The sequence below is a fragment of the Herpailurus yagouaroundi genome, unplaced genomic scaffold (genome assembly GCF_014898765.1).
Source record: "Herpailurus yagouaroundi ecotype Mexico unplaced genomic scaffold, PumYag 164, whole genome shotgun sequence".
NCBI lineage: Eukaryota > Metazoa > Chordata > Mammalia > Carnivora > Felidae > Herpailurus > Herpailurus yagouaroundi.
Genome location: NW_024412405.1, coordinates 31,169,725 through 31,185,075, shown reverse-complemented (window position 1 = coordinate 31,185,075; position 15,351 = coordinate 31,169,725). Strand labels below are relative to the sequence as shown.

The 15,351-nt window shown below is 37.6% G+C and overlaps 1 long non-coding RNA gene across 1 annotated transcript; it reads right to left on the bottom strand.

The window, feature by feature from the left end:
- Nucleotides 1-8,182: 8,182 nt before the first annotated feature.
- LOC121037950 (uncharacterized) lies at nucleotides 8,183-14,476 on the bottom strand. The gene is made up of 2 exons (XR_005794076.1): nucleotides 14,377-14,476; nucleotides 8,183-8,430 (listed from the first exon to the last, which is right to left on the bottom strand). It is a non-coding gene; the product is annotated as an uncharacterized LOC121037950 (long non-coding RNA).
- Nucleotides 14,477-15,351: the final 875 nt, after the last annotated feature.

Below are 15,351 nucleotides of genomic sequence, written 5' to 3'. Positions count from 1 at the left end.
CTGGCTCCAAGCCCCCCACTAGGCCACAGTGAAGTACCACCTGGGACTGTAGCCATCTCAAGGTTTGACTGATGGAGGATGTACTTCCAGCTCACTCAGTGACAGTCCTCACCTGACCCACTTCCAAGCCCACTCATGTGGCTCTTGGCAGACCACAGGTCCTCACTGGTCAGAGACATCAGTTTCTTGCCTTGTGGGCTGCTCCAGAGCATAGCTCACAGCCTGGCACCTGGCTTCCCTCAGAGAGAGCAAACGAGAGAGTGAGAGTGTCCAATATGAAATTCACTGTCTTTTGTAAGCTAATATTGGAAGTGACATCTCATCACTTATTCTGTATTCTATTTATTAATGCAAGACACTAGAGCTAGCCCACACTCCAGGGCAGGAGATTGCACAAAGGTATGGATACCAGGTTGAGGTATCCATTGAGGCATGGTTGAGGATTAGACGCTTGAACTATATCCTGCCTTGTTCTGGATTGGTGTGGAGACTGGACAGACCTGAAATTACACAAGAAGGGTGTTAGCTGACCCATTGTGGGGGAAGGGTGAGGATTCGGAAAGTCTGTGTCTAGGAACTAGGTCAAGGGCCACCAAGGGTGGGGGTGCTCGAGGCAAATTTAAGAGAAATTCCCCCTTCTTGAGAATTTGGTAAGAGATTAGTCTTGGCATTTAGTAAATTTGGCAATCAAGAACTTCATGGAAATGTTTTCATGGTATTTTTTTCAATTTCAAGTTAGTTGACAAACTACGTGATGGTTATCACGGGAGCACTGGATAGAATTTATCTTAAGTAAAAGCTATAATTTCTTAAGACTGTCACAATTTCTTTTCTTCTAGCACCTTTATCCATCCATCCATCTAAATATTCATGGGGCGCCTGGGTGGCGCAGTCGGTTAAGCGTCCGACTTCAGCCAGGTCACGATCTCGCAGTCCGTGAGTTCGAGCCCTGCGTCAGGCTCTGGGCTGATGGCTCAGAGCCTGGAGCCTGTTTCCGATTCTGTGTCTCCCTCTCTCTCTGCCCCTCCCCCGTTCATGCTCTGTCTCTCTCTGTCCCAAAAATAAATAAACGTTGAAAAAAAAATTAAAAAAAAATATTCATGGTGAATAATCCCGATCTTGTGAGGAAGTCAAGTATTTATTAAAAAAAATGGAACACTGTTACTTAGGTATATCTAATCTTTTATTTGCAAGCAAATAAAAAAGCAATTGAATTAATCTTTTATAAAAATCTAGAGGGTAAATAAGATATCACTTTAGTATATGTATGTATATATATATACACATATATATATATGTGTGTGTGGATTTAATATTCTATATTGCTGAAATGTATCATATTTTCAAAGCTGTAACGTTAACCACCATTTTATGTCAAGAACCAAGTGACCTGATCTTTGGTGGTCTTCATTTACCAACAAGAGATATTCTGAGGAAATGTTTCATCTCTTTTGTTTACCACAGGGTGGTTTCAGTATTGTTACAAAATATTTTATATATTTTTTTTCATGACAGTTTTTTTTTTTTTTTTGGTATAAAATTAGCTAGAGCACATGATATTTTAAGGAGCTTTGTTTTCCAGGGGAATGTCTTTTCCTGAAAATGTTTACCAGTGGAGGCATCAAGAACGTCTTTGGCTTAAAATTAGCTCGAAAAACACACATTTAAGTTATTTACTCTAAAATATATAAATGCAAATGGATCTCCCTGAAAAACAAAAATGCCCTTTCTCCTTTGGAATTCCAGACATAACACAGCTTCTGCGAAGTCAAGAAAAAATCAAGTCTGAGAACAGTGCTGTCTTTACCTTTACTCCAGGGAAAAGCTGAATTTGCTTTAGGGATAAGAAGCAAAGGCAAAAATGTCATTGTCCTAGTAACATTTTCACCAAATTATTTAAGTATAATTTCCTAAAGATTTCTTAAAATATTTCTAATGCTTAATTGAACAATAACAACCATTTTCCAACTCCCAACTTTTAAATTAATTTCTATAAGTATCAAATTTACTTAGAGCCTATTCCATTAGTAAAAGATGAACTAGGATCCAAAGTCATAATGGTTGATTCAACAATAAGCATTTTCAGTTGAAAAACCCAGTTATATTCCAACATGTATCAGCTTTAAATTTTAGGTGCAGACACTGATGAAGGTCAAAAGTTAGTGATTCATTTCCTGCACTTGTCACTATGCTGCTTGTTACAACAGATTTCTGGAAGTGACTGACAAGGGAAATAATCATGCAAAGGTCTTGTTTGTATGGCATGAGTAAATATAATGTGGGCCCAATACCATGAAGTGTTTTGATTATTAGAAATTCTCATAGAAGTCACTCATAGCATATGAGTGAGAGAACCAAAATATATAGGACTCTATGTTCCCAGACAGTCACAAATATGATGCAAGGGGAAGAGAATAAGATAAACATATAAAGATTGGTCATGGTATAAAGATTGGTCATGGTAGGATGCACCTTTCCATCCACACATACGTGTGAATATTCTTTTGATATTTAGCATTATATTGGCTTCAGCTTGGTCTTATAATATAGCTTCCGGTTTTTTTTTTTTATTTTTATTTTTTCAACGTTTTTTATTTATTTTTGGGACAGAGAGAGACAGAGCATGAACGAGGGAGGGGCAGAGAGAGAGGGAGACACAGAATCAGAAACAGGCTCCAGGCCCTGAGCCATCAGCCCAGAACCCAAAGCGGGGCTCGAACTCACGGACCGCGAGATCGTGACCTGGCTGAAGTCGGACGCTTAACCGACTGCGCCACCCAGGCGCCCCTAGCTTCCGTTTTCTTAAGTGACCTTTATTTTTTTTAAGCGTATTACAATAGACTTTCCTTTCTGTGGCTAGTATTTGCTATTAATTTTTTAAACTAAGACCTATCTATGTTGGAGCAATGAGGCATCAATTGTCTTAGTTCTGATGTGGGCTAAATATTTGTTAAGGCCCTGAAGGCTGAGTTGTACATGGCAGGTCAATTCTCTAAAAGATTTCTGATAACAACTTTCCTTTTAAACCTCTGAACTAAAAACAGAAGAGGAGCATGTCTTTTTCAAAAGAGGTGGCCTGGAAAAGAGAAGAGAATGAGCCTTGGTTATTTATGTAGCTGAGAGGCCTCATGTGACTCATTTTACCTCCATGTATCTCTTGGGTAAAAGGGAGAATAAGATAGTGCCTCCATGAAAAGTTTAAATTCTACGATGGTTGTAAACATTCTGTACAGTACCTGGAATAAAATGACTGTCTAGGAAATATCAGAGATCATTTTTATTAATATATTTTCTGGTTCCTCAAAAGTAGATATTAAGGTGGGTATACTTGTTAGACTGCATGATAGAGTCTCTTTAGCAAAGGCTTGTTTCTAATAGACTTGATGTATTTTGAACTCATGGGTAGGTAAGTCTGTGCCATCGTTTTTGGCCGTTGTGCCGGGTTACCGTCTTTTGATGAGCAACTATGCAATGATCATGAAATGAGCAGGACTGACCACCTCAGTGAATGTTCTACTGGTCTTCAAAGATGTGGTCAAGGTCTTTATGACCAACTCAACAATAACCAAGGAAGCCAAGGAAATGGAAAGCAGTGAAAGCCAGTTATGGAAGTAGCATATTTTGCATCAGTTACAGAGCTACATAGACTCAGATGCCTTGTTAATTTCAGCAACTTCTTAAAATGTACTATCATGCATGAAGTGTAATCCCAATAAGCTACTTTTGGAGAGGACTATATAGATAACTGGAACACAACAGTATCCGTTCCAATTTATATGTCAGAATATTTCTTCTTAAATTTATATTTAAGATTATTAAATATCTGTAGTGTGGCACCACAAATTAGTATAAATGATTTCTTCATTCTTTGGATGTTTGTTCTCAGGAAGACAATAGTGCTGTGATGGAGAAATGGTTTCAAAAAAAATTTTTTTTTTTCAACGTTTATTTATTTTTGGGACAGAGAGAGACAGAGCATGAATGGGGGAGGGGCAGAGAGAGAGGGAGACACAGAATCGGAAACAGGCTCCAGGCTCTGAGCCATCAGCCCAGAGCCTGACGCGGGGCTCGAACTCAAGGACCGCGAGATCGTGACCTGGCTGAAGTCGGACGCTTAACCGACTGCGCCACCCAGGCGCCCCTGAGAAATGGTTTCAGATAGAAACTTCCACAATGGCGGACACAGGCCATCCACATTAGGGCATATCAGAGATGAAAATCATGTCAGAAATTTTGATAGTTTGTAACTCACTAACTTCTGAAAAATACATACAAAACACTATTTTTAAAAATCCAGCATTTATTGATTCATCTGTTATGTGCCAAAACGGAGCTTTTAGCAATTCCGAGCTGTTCTCAGAAACAAGGAGACTTTGCTAAATACATGCAGTGCCTAAAGTTTGGTCTTTGCGGAGTTTAACATGCACAGCTGGGTCTTATTATTGGCACCAGTGGAATTTGTAACACTCTCTATTTTATAACACTTCCACACCTACTTTTACCTTATAAGGTAAGATCCAAACTCTAAATGTGTATTATACACAGGCCTATATTTAGCAGCAAAATGATGATTTTTGCAAGCCAAAGAGAAACAGAAATTCTGCCCCCAGATGCTGTTTTTGACAAGCAGCATCTAAATAGTTGCTGCCCAATGTCATGGTAGTTGATGACTGAGATGATTCCAGCCTGTTTTCCTACAGCCACTATGTAAAGCCAGATTTCTGTTTTGTAACACAACATGGAAAATACTTACATGCATAACTGAGACTAAAATAAGATGAAATTTTAAGTACCATAAGCACATTGATGAAGTGGCTAGTTTCATTAGACTTTATGTTTAAAGTCATGACCCCAAATACGACTCTCTTCACAGTGTTGAAGAATTTCTCAAATTTTTTATAGCAAGTCCTATTCTTAAAGAGCCCCAAACCTTTTAATCAACCTGATTATAATTGACATTCTTGGAGAAGCTTTCTGACCCGTCCGAGTTTCTTCCTCTCTGGGAACTTTCTTGGACATACAGGGTGAGATCCCCCAAGTGTCCACTGTGTACCATATGGCCCAGACTTGGTGGCCATCGGTGACTGATGGGGAGAAGCAAGACCTAAGCTGTCCTAACAATGACTCTCACAGTGTCGTTGTGGTTGTTGTTGTTGTTGTTTTGGTTTGTTGTTGTTGTTTCGAATAGATCAGGGAGATAATTTTCTCATAGGAGACCTTGGTAGCTTCCATCAAATGACACCAGTCAGTGCACAATTAGGATAATCTAGCCAACTAGTCAAGAGCAGTGGGGAAGAACTTTTTTACCTTTGAGTTTTTCCATATGGCTTTTTTGAAGCCTAGAAATAGCCCTCCCTTTCCTTAGATTGGGCATAGTGAAGTCTTCTTTCAAAATCAGTTTTGTACAAAATCACAAAACTACAAAATTAGTTTCAGCGTGGCTGAATTACTATTCAACAAATATAATAATCCAAATAGTTATGACTGATGCAAAAATCATGAGTAAGAGCTGTAATAACTCCCTATGTAAAATAAATCCTATTCTAGTACTTGTCTCCTCTTACTCTAATTATACTTCTATTTGATTGTCTATCCCACTCCACTAGAATATGAGCTTACACAGGTAAGAGCTTTTTCTTTCTTGTTCATCACCAAATTCATGATGCCTAGAATAGTGACAGGTGCATGGTAGGCTTTCAGTAAATATTGGTAAGTGAATAAATTGCCTAAATTTAAAGGTAGTATCCATTAGCATATCTCTTTTCTGGGGGTTGGGAGGAGGTATTTATCTCTGAGAAATATTAGTGGATTAAAACCGAATGTGTGTGTTTGTTGTGATGCTGGGTTGCCCTAGTCGGGAGTCGGGAGTGCCAACAGGCAGCACAGCAGGGGTGGCATATGAATGATAGCTTGATTACCAGTTTTTAAATTACATTTCGTACCTGGGGGAGAAATGCTTTGTTACACTTTTTCTTTGTAACTTGTCCTTTATCTAATAATTATTTTCTTTGATGCTTAAGTTCCTAAGAAAATTCTTATTCAATTGGATCTAATTCATGCATTCATTTCGCTCATTCACTTATTTATCATTCTGAGTGTCTGCTGAGACAATTTTGAGTGTCTCTTGGGCCCATAATTATTCATGTAGCTGTTCCTGATTAGATGCTACTTCTTTACCTGCTTCCTTTCACATCTTTCTCTCTGCATCTACTCTATGTTAGAGAACATGCTCTGCCATTTGGGGCGATCATTTCTTTTTTGTTTGTTTTTAAGAAATTATCTTTTCATCTTTTTTTAAAGTTTATTTTATTTATTTTGAGAGAGTCAGAGAGAGAGAGAGAGAGACCACAGGAGAGGCAGAAAGAGGAAGTGAGAGAGAATCCCAAGCAGGCTCTGCACTGTCAGTGAGGAGCCTGATGTGGGGCTCAAACTCAAGAATGAACCATGAGATCATGACCTGAGCCAAAATCAGGAGTCTGATGCTTAATGGACTGAGACATCCAGGAGCCCCTGGGGTGATCATTTCTTATCTGGGAAAACCCGGCTTGAGAAGAGATTCTACGGGGTCCTAAGTGCTTTACACAATCAAAAAACCAATAAAACAAATGTAACTAGTTATAAAGATCTCCAATTATTATAGCTAATAAACCACACACAGATAGTTTTTGTTTTTGTTTATTTTTAATATCACTCTGTTTTCTGAACTTGGGCAATGGTTGACTAGCCAATCAATGGATGCAGTTCTTATAGACCCTTCCTCCCCATCTCTTTGTTTTAATTATATATTCAGTAGATGAGTGTTAACTATCCACATGCCCCATAGGAATAAGATGATGAGGCGAGCATGGTCCAGGCTGCTCAGGAGCTGAACTGTACTAATGTGTCCTTGGTTGTATCTTCATATCTCTGCTGACATTTTATGTTGGAACACTTCTCTCTTGGTTAGAACCTTCCAGACTCCCATAGCCATTAGGTCTTGTTTATTTCATAGGTTTGACAAGGATTTTTCTGTTTCTTATTGTTGGCTGTGGGATTTTGACACATGTTGAGTTAGATGATGCTTCTTTCCAGGTCTTAATTATGTGTATTCTTTGATCACTTACTAGAAAGTCAATCTATCTCCACGACGATCAATTTACATAGTGCTAATTATGTTCATATTTGGGAGTGTCTTTGTTATACCCTATATTTTAAAATTTCTTTTGGGATTTTTAGGGGCTCCTGGGTGGCTCAGTAGATTAAAGGTCCAACTCTTGATCTTGGCTCAGGTCACAATCACATGGTTTGTGAGATCGAGCTCCATGTGGAGCTCTGCACACTTGCTCTTGCTCTCTCTTAAAATAAATAAATAAATTTTAAAAATAAATAAATAAATTTTGGGGGGGGATTTTTAGATTTTGAAGGTTTTATCTGTTTCTTCTTTACCTGTGGTGGAAAATATGTCCAATCACAAATGCAGTGCCTTTGATCAAGGTCCACTAGTGAAAAGTAGGTGACTATGTTTGGGGTGTTAGGAGGGAACAGAGACCTGATGTGCCACAACATTTTGGGACATAAATGATATTTGAAGATTCTGGCCTTCAACAGAGATGCCAAGAATTCTACTGTCATGGAACTCTTGTGAAAATTCCTACGAAGACTTACAGTAAGTAATTTTCAGATGGGAATTTACCTCATTATTTTATTTTATTTTATTTTTAAAATTTTTAAATGTTTATTTACTTTGAGAGAGAGTGAGCCTGAGTGCGGGAGGGGCAGAGAGAGAATTCCAAGCAGGCTCCACACTGTCAGAACAGACCCCAAGACAGGGCTTGATGTCACAAACCCATGAGATCATGACCTGAGCCGAAATCAAGAGTCAGACTCTAAACTGATTGAGCCACCCAGGTGCCCCATCCCTTATCATTTAGGATTTATTTTGAATTCTCAGATCACACACTACATAGATATGACCCACAATACAACTAGATTCTTTCCCAGACACAAAATACAACAGTAAATTGTCCTTGACTTACAAACATTGAAAATAAGATTATTGAAACATCTGAACAGAACAAACACAAAATGGCATGGAATATCCTCTTATAAAACAAATATTTAAAGAAATATGCATGTAAGAAATATTTGGAATCTGGTCAGTAATCCCTATCTGATTAAGAAGACTTCACCATGATCTTATCACTACTATCCATCAGCATGTTTGTTTATTAACTCACCCTGAAACATGTCTTTGTGCCAAATCTTTGACACGATTAGGATTTACCTCCCAAGTCTTCAGAGTAATTTAGCATCAAACTCCCTTCAGACTGCTTCTTGGATTGTCTGGGTTACTTAAATAGATGACATTTGTTTGCACTTCTGAGTATCTGATCTTTAGTACTTTCCCAGTATCATCTCTGTTCTTTCTTCTAAGAGCTGCTTTCTCAGTATCTAAGAGACAAAGGAAGAAAATTAGAGGAAGGAACCACATGGGTTTTCTCTACCCTGAAAATATAGGATTATTTGTTATGTCTCCTTGAAATGAAGTAATTTCCATGTTATTAAATAGGAGTTAAATATCCTGTCATCATCTAAAAATAGTTATCTCTTTAAATATAATGGTTAGGGTAGTAGCTCGGACCATTCAATAAGAGCTCTCTTTAATTAAGAGACATTAGATCACAAACTAATTTTTATTCAACTGTGTCCTGAAAGATTTGATTGTTTCCTTTATGAAATATAAGACAAAATAATATCCATGTCCAATTTTAAAATACAGACATAACTATCTTGGTGAATTAGATTATCAGAAAAATGTGAAGAGAGAGCCAGTTGAGAATAGGGTAGGAATAGATCCAAAGGTAGGGACTAAAGTATTGAAGTTTAGACACTGTCTCAGAAAAGGAAGGCTGAAGAGGGTACAAACATGAGGGGATGAAGCCAGGATTGGGGGGACTAATGATGCTCAAAGATGCAGAGGATTCTGCAGTGAAGTGGGCATCAGAGACAGCTTGACCTCTTTTGCAATCTTTTCAGTGTCTCTCCCTGGATCCAGTTTATCAGAATATACCTACATACTGACATATGAAAAAGACATGAGGATAACCAATCAACCAATTTCTGTTGCTTATTTAACAAGGTTTATTTTTAAAAATAAGAGTAGAAATATTTCCATTTATTGAGTGGGATCTCAATGATGTATCAGTCGCTTAATTTCCTTATGTGTATTGCTTTATTAAAATCTTATTTAAAAAACACAATGAAGTAGGTATTTCCCCAGCATTAAAGATGTAGAGACTGATGCTCAGAGAGGGTAAGTCTGTGCCTATGGCCATAGGGCAAGTAAGTGACAGATTGAGAACCTGAGAACAAACCCGTCTGACTCCAATCCCATGCTCTTAACCAAATGTTTTGATCATACTCACATTGACACTACATGTCAACGTCTGTTCATGGCTTCCTTGTCTGTCTTCCACTGACATCCTTATTGGAAAAGACAATGAATAAAATCAACACCAAAATTATTAAGTGAATCTTTCCAATGATTGATGTTGGTCAAAGCGTTTTTTTTTTTCAATCATTTTTTAGACAGGTCTTAACTTTAATGTTATCATTACACAAATTTAGAATTAAGTTCAAATCTTTCCAAGATTAAAACAAATGAATAAATCAGAAAGACTTTTGGAAAACATCCAGTTGTCATAAATCTGTCATGACCAACTAAAGGATACAGCACATTAAAGAAGCAAACTTTCATGTTTTGCCAAGCATTAAGACATGCAAATTTCTCTTGTGCTGCATTATGTACATTTAAGAAATGTTGATGACAGGGCTATTTTAAAGGCTCTGCAATATCCTTTTTTGGAAATATTTGTTTCTGTAGCAACTTCAAAATGCTAACAACTCGTATGCCGATTTTAAAACACTTATGATATCATGCAAAAGTTGAACTTCAAAATTTAACTTGTGAAACATTTGTTCTGGTGGACAGAGAACTAGGCACATTTCATTTGTGTGACCTTTAGCAAATTTTCTAATCTCTCTGAGCTTTAGTGTTATCACTTGTATATTTGTCGAAACAATACCTTCTTCAGAAATGTGTTGGGAGGATTGAATGAGGCCATGAATAAAAAAATGCCTTGTACATTGTCGATGCTCCATGATGCCTTTTGTAAAAAGTTGTTGAGAAAATTAAATGAATAATGATGCTAACAAATTTGCACACAGTGAGGACTCAACAAAGGTATGTGTTTTTCTTCCCTAGATATTTTAAATTATGATAGCACACTGGACTTAAAATTCTCATTCACAGACCTATGTTCTTCTAGAATGCACAACATGCTGGCACTGACCATTCGTACAGCTATTTATTCATTAATTTATTCATGCATTCATGACATGTTTATTGATTAATCACTAGATTTCAGGTATGTCTAACATTCAGACAAAAACTGACATATCGGTAAGTTTTTTCCTATTTATTGAAGCTATCTAGATAGTCGGGAAGATGCTGACTCAAACCAATTGAAAAAGGAAATTGAGAATGGAGGCAATTTCAGAAATATTATGATTAAGCCACATTATGTGTTTTCTAAGTCATATAAACATTTTCTTAACAGACTCTTAAATTACCCTTAAATTATTTTGCACAGCTTAAATTAACGGATAATATTAGTTGAGCAAGTATTAGGCGATTGCAAAGATCTGCCTGATAGGAGTTGTCATTGCTCTCATAAAAGTTCTTTCTTTGATGGAAATGGTTAGCCTACCATTTAAGGCAACATCAGTCTAAAATACAAATTGATTCCTGACTTAAGCAACTGCTACATATTGTAGTTATTACAGTCTATTTAAACACTCCTTCTCTTACAAAAGCTATTCTTTGATTTAACTTGCCTGAAAATGTATAACACTCTGTCCTGTACAGCAATATTTTGCCATGTGGATACAGTAATTGAGAACAATGATTTACCTAAATTATCTCTAGTATACAGTCAGACTTGAACCTATTAGATTATCCATCTCTCATCAGATTAAATGTCTATGTAGGGCCTTGAATGTTGTTAAAATCCATGGCATTAAAGAAATCTGTTTGGAGTAATCTCCATAATGGAGGCTTCTTACACACTCATGATTTCATCTCTTTCTTTATAATCCTTGGAACTCATCTATTGCTTTACTGAAACTCTTGCTTAGTCTAATTAATTTTTCATGTGAGTTTACTGAGGTAATTTTTGCCAGTTTAAATGTTTCCCAAATAGTACTGCTTTTGATTTCAGTGAAACTTCAAAAGATATTTCTTAGTTTTACTGTTCTAAAATTTAGTCACTCAGCCATGTTTGCTCTATTTAATAACTTAGTGGTCTTAAGCATTTTTATCTCATCCTCTCATCCTCTTCTCAGACTTTATCATTCTGGATTTATGATATCTAATTTTTTTTTTTAATTTTTTTTCAACGTTTATTTATTTTTGGGACAGAGAGAGACAGAGCATGAACGGGCAAGGGGCAGAGAGAGAGGGAGACACAGAATCGGAAACAGGCTCCAGGCTCTGAGCCATCAGCCCAGAGCCTGACGCGGGGCTCAAACTCACGGACCGTGAGATCGTGACCTGGTTGAAGTCGGACGCTTAACCGACTGCGCCACCCAGGCGCCCCTATGATATCTAATTATTTTTGGCCTTTCCTCACAGAAGCCTCAATTTCCCGTTCATTATCTTATCTTTTCTTCCATGGAATTTTCCAGCTTCATTATTTGTTTGTTTGTTGACCCCAGCCATCAGAAATATATCCAATATTCTGGGTTATGATACAATATGTTTTTGTTTTTGAATAAGCAAATAGGTTTTTTTCTAGAAAACTTCTAGAAATATTCCTTCAATTTTTTTCTAGAAAGTTTCTAAAAAGACAGTTACCAGCACTCTGCTAAATTTCTGTAATGTAATTCTTTTCTTTCACATTGAAACAAATTTGGTGGAGACACAGGAAATTTCAGAAAACCTGAGAAAGTGAAATCCTGATACTCACCGGAGATGGTCAATCTCAGGCTGCACGACCACTTAACAGAATCTAAACAGTGCTCATGGAGCAACCAGTCTTATTTACTAATCATTAATTAAACAGACTACAAAGTGAAATCTCTAATATTTCAAATTCCCTGATCTTTGGATGCTGAAAGGCCAATCTTATGAGAGTAAACTTTGAGAAGATTTACCGGGTTATGTGACTGAATAGAAAGACAGCAATGAGCCTCAGCGTGAGTAATAATAACTCCAAGAGTAATATCACTCAAAGAATGTTAGAGAATTCTTGTCTCTGGATGTTGAACCCATCTACAATAGAGACCTGATTATCAGTAGAATCCATTCCCTGTCTGTATTCATCTCACACGTTGCTTTCGACATGTTGGAATTCCTAACTTTGAAATGATATAACTCAATGAGCCTTAGTAACTCACTGTTCCCAGCACAAACATGATATCTTTCCTTTATGCATTAGACTGATAATTTTTTTCCTACTATCTATAAGGCACCATGTATAAACTACTTCTTGGAAGAAATTAGGGGGGGTCTGGGTGGCTCAGTTGGTTAGGTGTCCAACTTCAGCTCAGGTCATGATCTCGCATTTCATGGGTTTGAGCCCCACGTCGGGCTCTGTGCTGATAGCTCAGAGCCTGGAGCCTGCCTTGGATTCTCTCTCTCTCTCTCTCTCTCTGCCTCTCCTCTGCTCATGCTCTGTCTCTCTCTTTTAAAAATGAAATAAACATTAAAAAATATTTAAAAAAGAAGAAATTAGAACTCACTTTCTAGAGGAGATGAAGTTGGTGGACCTGAATTTAAATAAAAGGCAGAGTATGTTAAGGGCATAATAGAGGTGTAAATAAAGGGCTATATAGCTTAAAGACAAAGTCACTGAATTAAGTAGATTCATAAAGTTGTTTTAATTAAAAGGCAGAATCGAATTTCAAAAGGCCGAGTGGAAGAGATTTCCAGGCAGCAGAGGCTGCATGAATAGAAGTGCGAAGGCATATTTTAGCGAATAGCCAGTCATCCACTGAAACTAGGTATCTAGAATGAATTTAGCTTAACTAGTAGGCCATGGAGTCGATTTAAGAAGCCAGTAATAAAATACTTTTGCTATAGCTGCCTCAGGTACAGATGTGGAAGTGTTGGCAGGCTAAGGGTTCTGTGTTTTGATCGGGAAATTTCCAAGTGTGAGATCTTAGAAAGGATACAGCTGTGGCGTGACTGAGTGTATACTTTGTTACTGTGAACTCGATGCTCTTTATCTTAGAAGGGTGTTGATTTACAACCAGGGGCTGTGGTAGTGCTGTTGTCCTGTCTTGATACCTTTGCTCTCAGGGACTTATGGATTTATTGACTTGGTTGTACGTATGATTTTATATAGCTAATTTTCAGTTTTAGCTCTGAAAACATATAACTCCTTCTCGCTAAGGCTAAAAGCAAAAAAAAAAAAAAAAAAAAAAGACAAAAAACTCTAGGAAGATCTTGGGATGATCACTTGGGTCTTTCACATTAAACAAACAAATGGACCTGTTTGTGGATTTCTAAGACTAGACCATGCACTTATTGTTTCAGCTCCAATATTTTGAAAAGAGTTTGGAAGTCATCACTCCCATCCTTAGAGAGGAAAAAAAAAAAAACAAAAAAAAAAGAAAAAACGCCCAAACATTGCAATTCAACAACTTTTCTAGAACCCATCAGAGAACTAAACTCACAGGACAAACACACCAAAATGTGGAGAGGGAGGCAAATCTGCTTTCCTAGAGACATAGCCAATATCTGCTTTCCTAGAACAGGAGTCACATAAACTGGGGTCCTCATAACAACAGTGAATTATAACTGAGAGCTGCAAGAGTCAGACTCCCTTTCAGGAAGAATACTTAGGGAAACCCACGTCAGTAGAGGATACAAAAATCAAGGATGCTGGAGGAGTTGGAAGCCTCTGGTACCTACAGTAATAGCAAGAATTAAATAGAGCCCAACTTCTAAATTGATTAATAGACTACCTCACACTAAAAGCTTATTTCTCTCAGTGCCTATTATCTCCGACATTTCCAGCTTACAACAAAACACTACAAGGCCTGGGAAAACCAAGACAAAAATGCAGTCTGAAGAGACAAAGCAAGCATCAGAACCAGATTCAGATATGACACGGTTGTTGGAAATAATCAGACTAAGACAGTCGGTCATGCTTTGTCACTATTTGGCATTATTACTCATTCCTTGAGGTTTACATACCACAAATCCTGAATCATGTTTGAAGCACTAATAATTACAAAATAAGACTCTTAAAAGCCACAAGTATATGAATGAATGTACACACGTAGAAACATCACAGGAACCAAATTCAGACGTTCTGCAGAGAAATCACATACCTGCTTCCCTGCAGAACAGTTGTTATCTGAAGAAAAAGCCAACATCTCCCCGGAGAAGCCAGACTACTAAAGGTCTAGAGTATAATCCTGTAGAGTTTGCTGTCCTAAGCTATTTTCTCAAAAGTTGGGGTGGGGGAAGGTGTGGTGTAGAGGGGAAAGGGAAGGAAATGATGCATTTGGCATGTTGTAAAGCTAGATTTGTCATCACTTTCAATGGTTCAGAAACTTCAAGCCAATATAGTTATCAGCACATAGGAAAGGGTTTATATTTAATATTGTTTCCCCTGGAAACTTCCAGCCTTTCCAGCTAAGATTTGTCCTATTGCTCAGTTGTTTTGGTTCACTCTGATTTATTGCTGAGCTCATGAATCATTTGTCTCACCCATACAAGAAAAAAAAAATTCTTTGTATTGATTTCCCTTCTATATCAGTGGCTGTGTGTGGCTCATTAGATGATAACTTCAGCTGTAGGCTGTAAGCCTGAGAGTCGAGAGACTGATGTGCAGAGTACAATGACAGGAATTCAGGTTAGCATGCAACAGAGTTTCTATTTCCCCAGAGATACTTGTGTGGAAGACAAGGGAAATGCACTGACGTTATTAGCGATGTATTTAGAACAGCCAGTACTCCCACCCTCGGTTCCATTGTTGAACTGCCATTGTTATTTCCATAAAAATCACACTAGGCTGTTTCAAGTTTATACAAATGATTTACTTCCACACTTGCAAGAGTGAGAAATAGTTCTTTAAAACAAGCATTTATTTGAAAAAATTTTCAAACAGGTCCTATGGGGATACAGGATGGAGAAGGCAATCTAAGACCATTTTTTTTTTAATTTTTTTTTTCAACGTTTATTTATTTTTGGGACAGAGAGAGACAGAGCATGAACGGGCAAGGGGCAGAGAGAGAGGGAGACACAGAATCGGAAACAGGCTCCAGACTCTGAGCCATCAGCCCAGAGCCCGACGCGGGGCT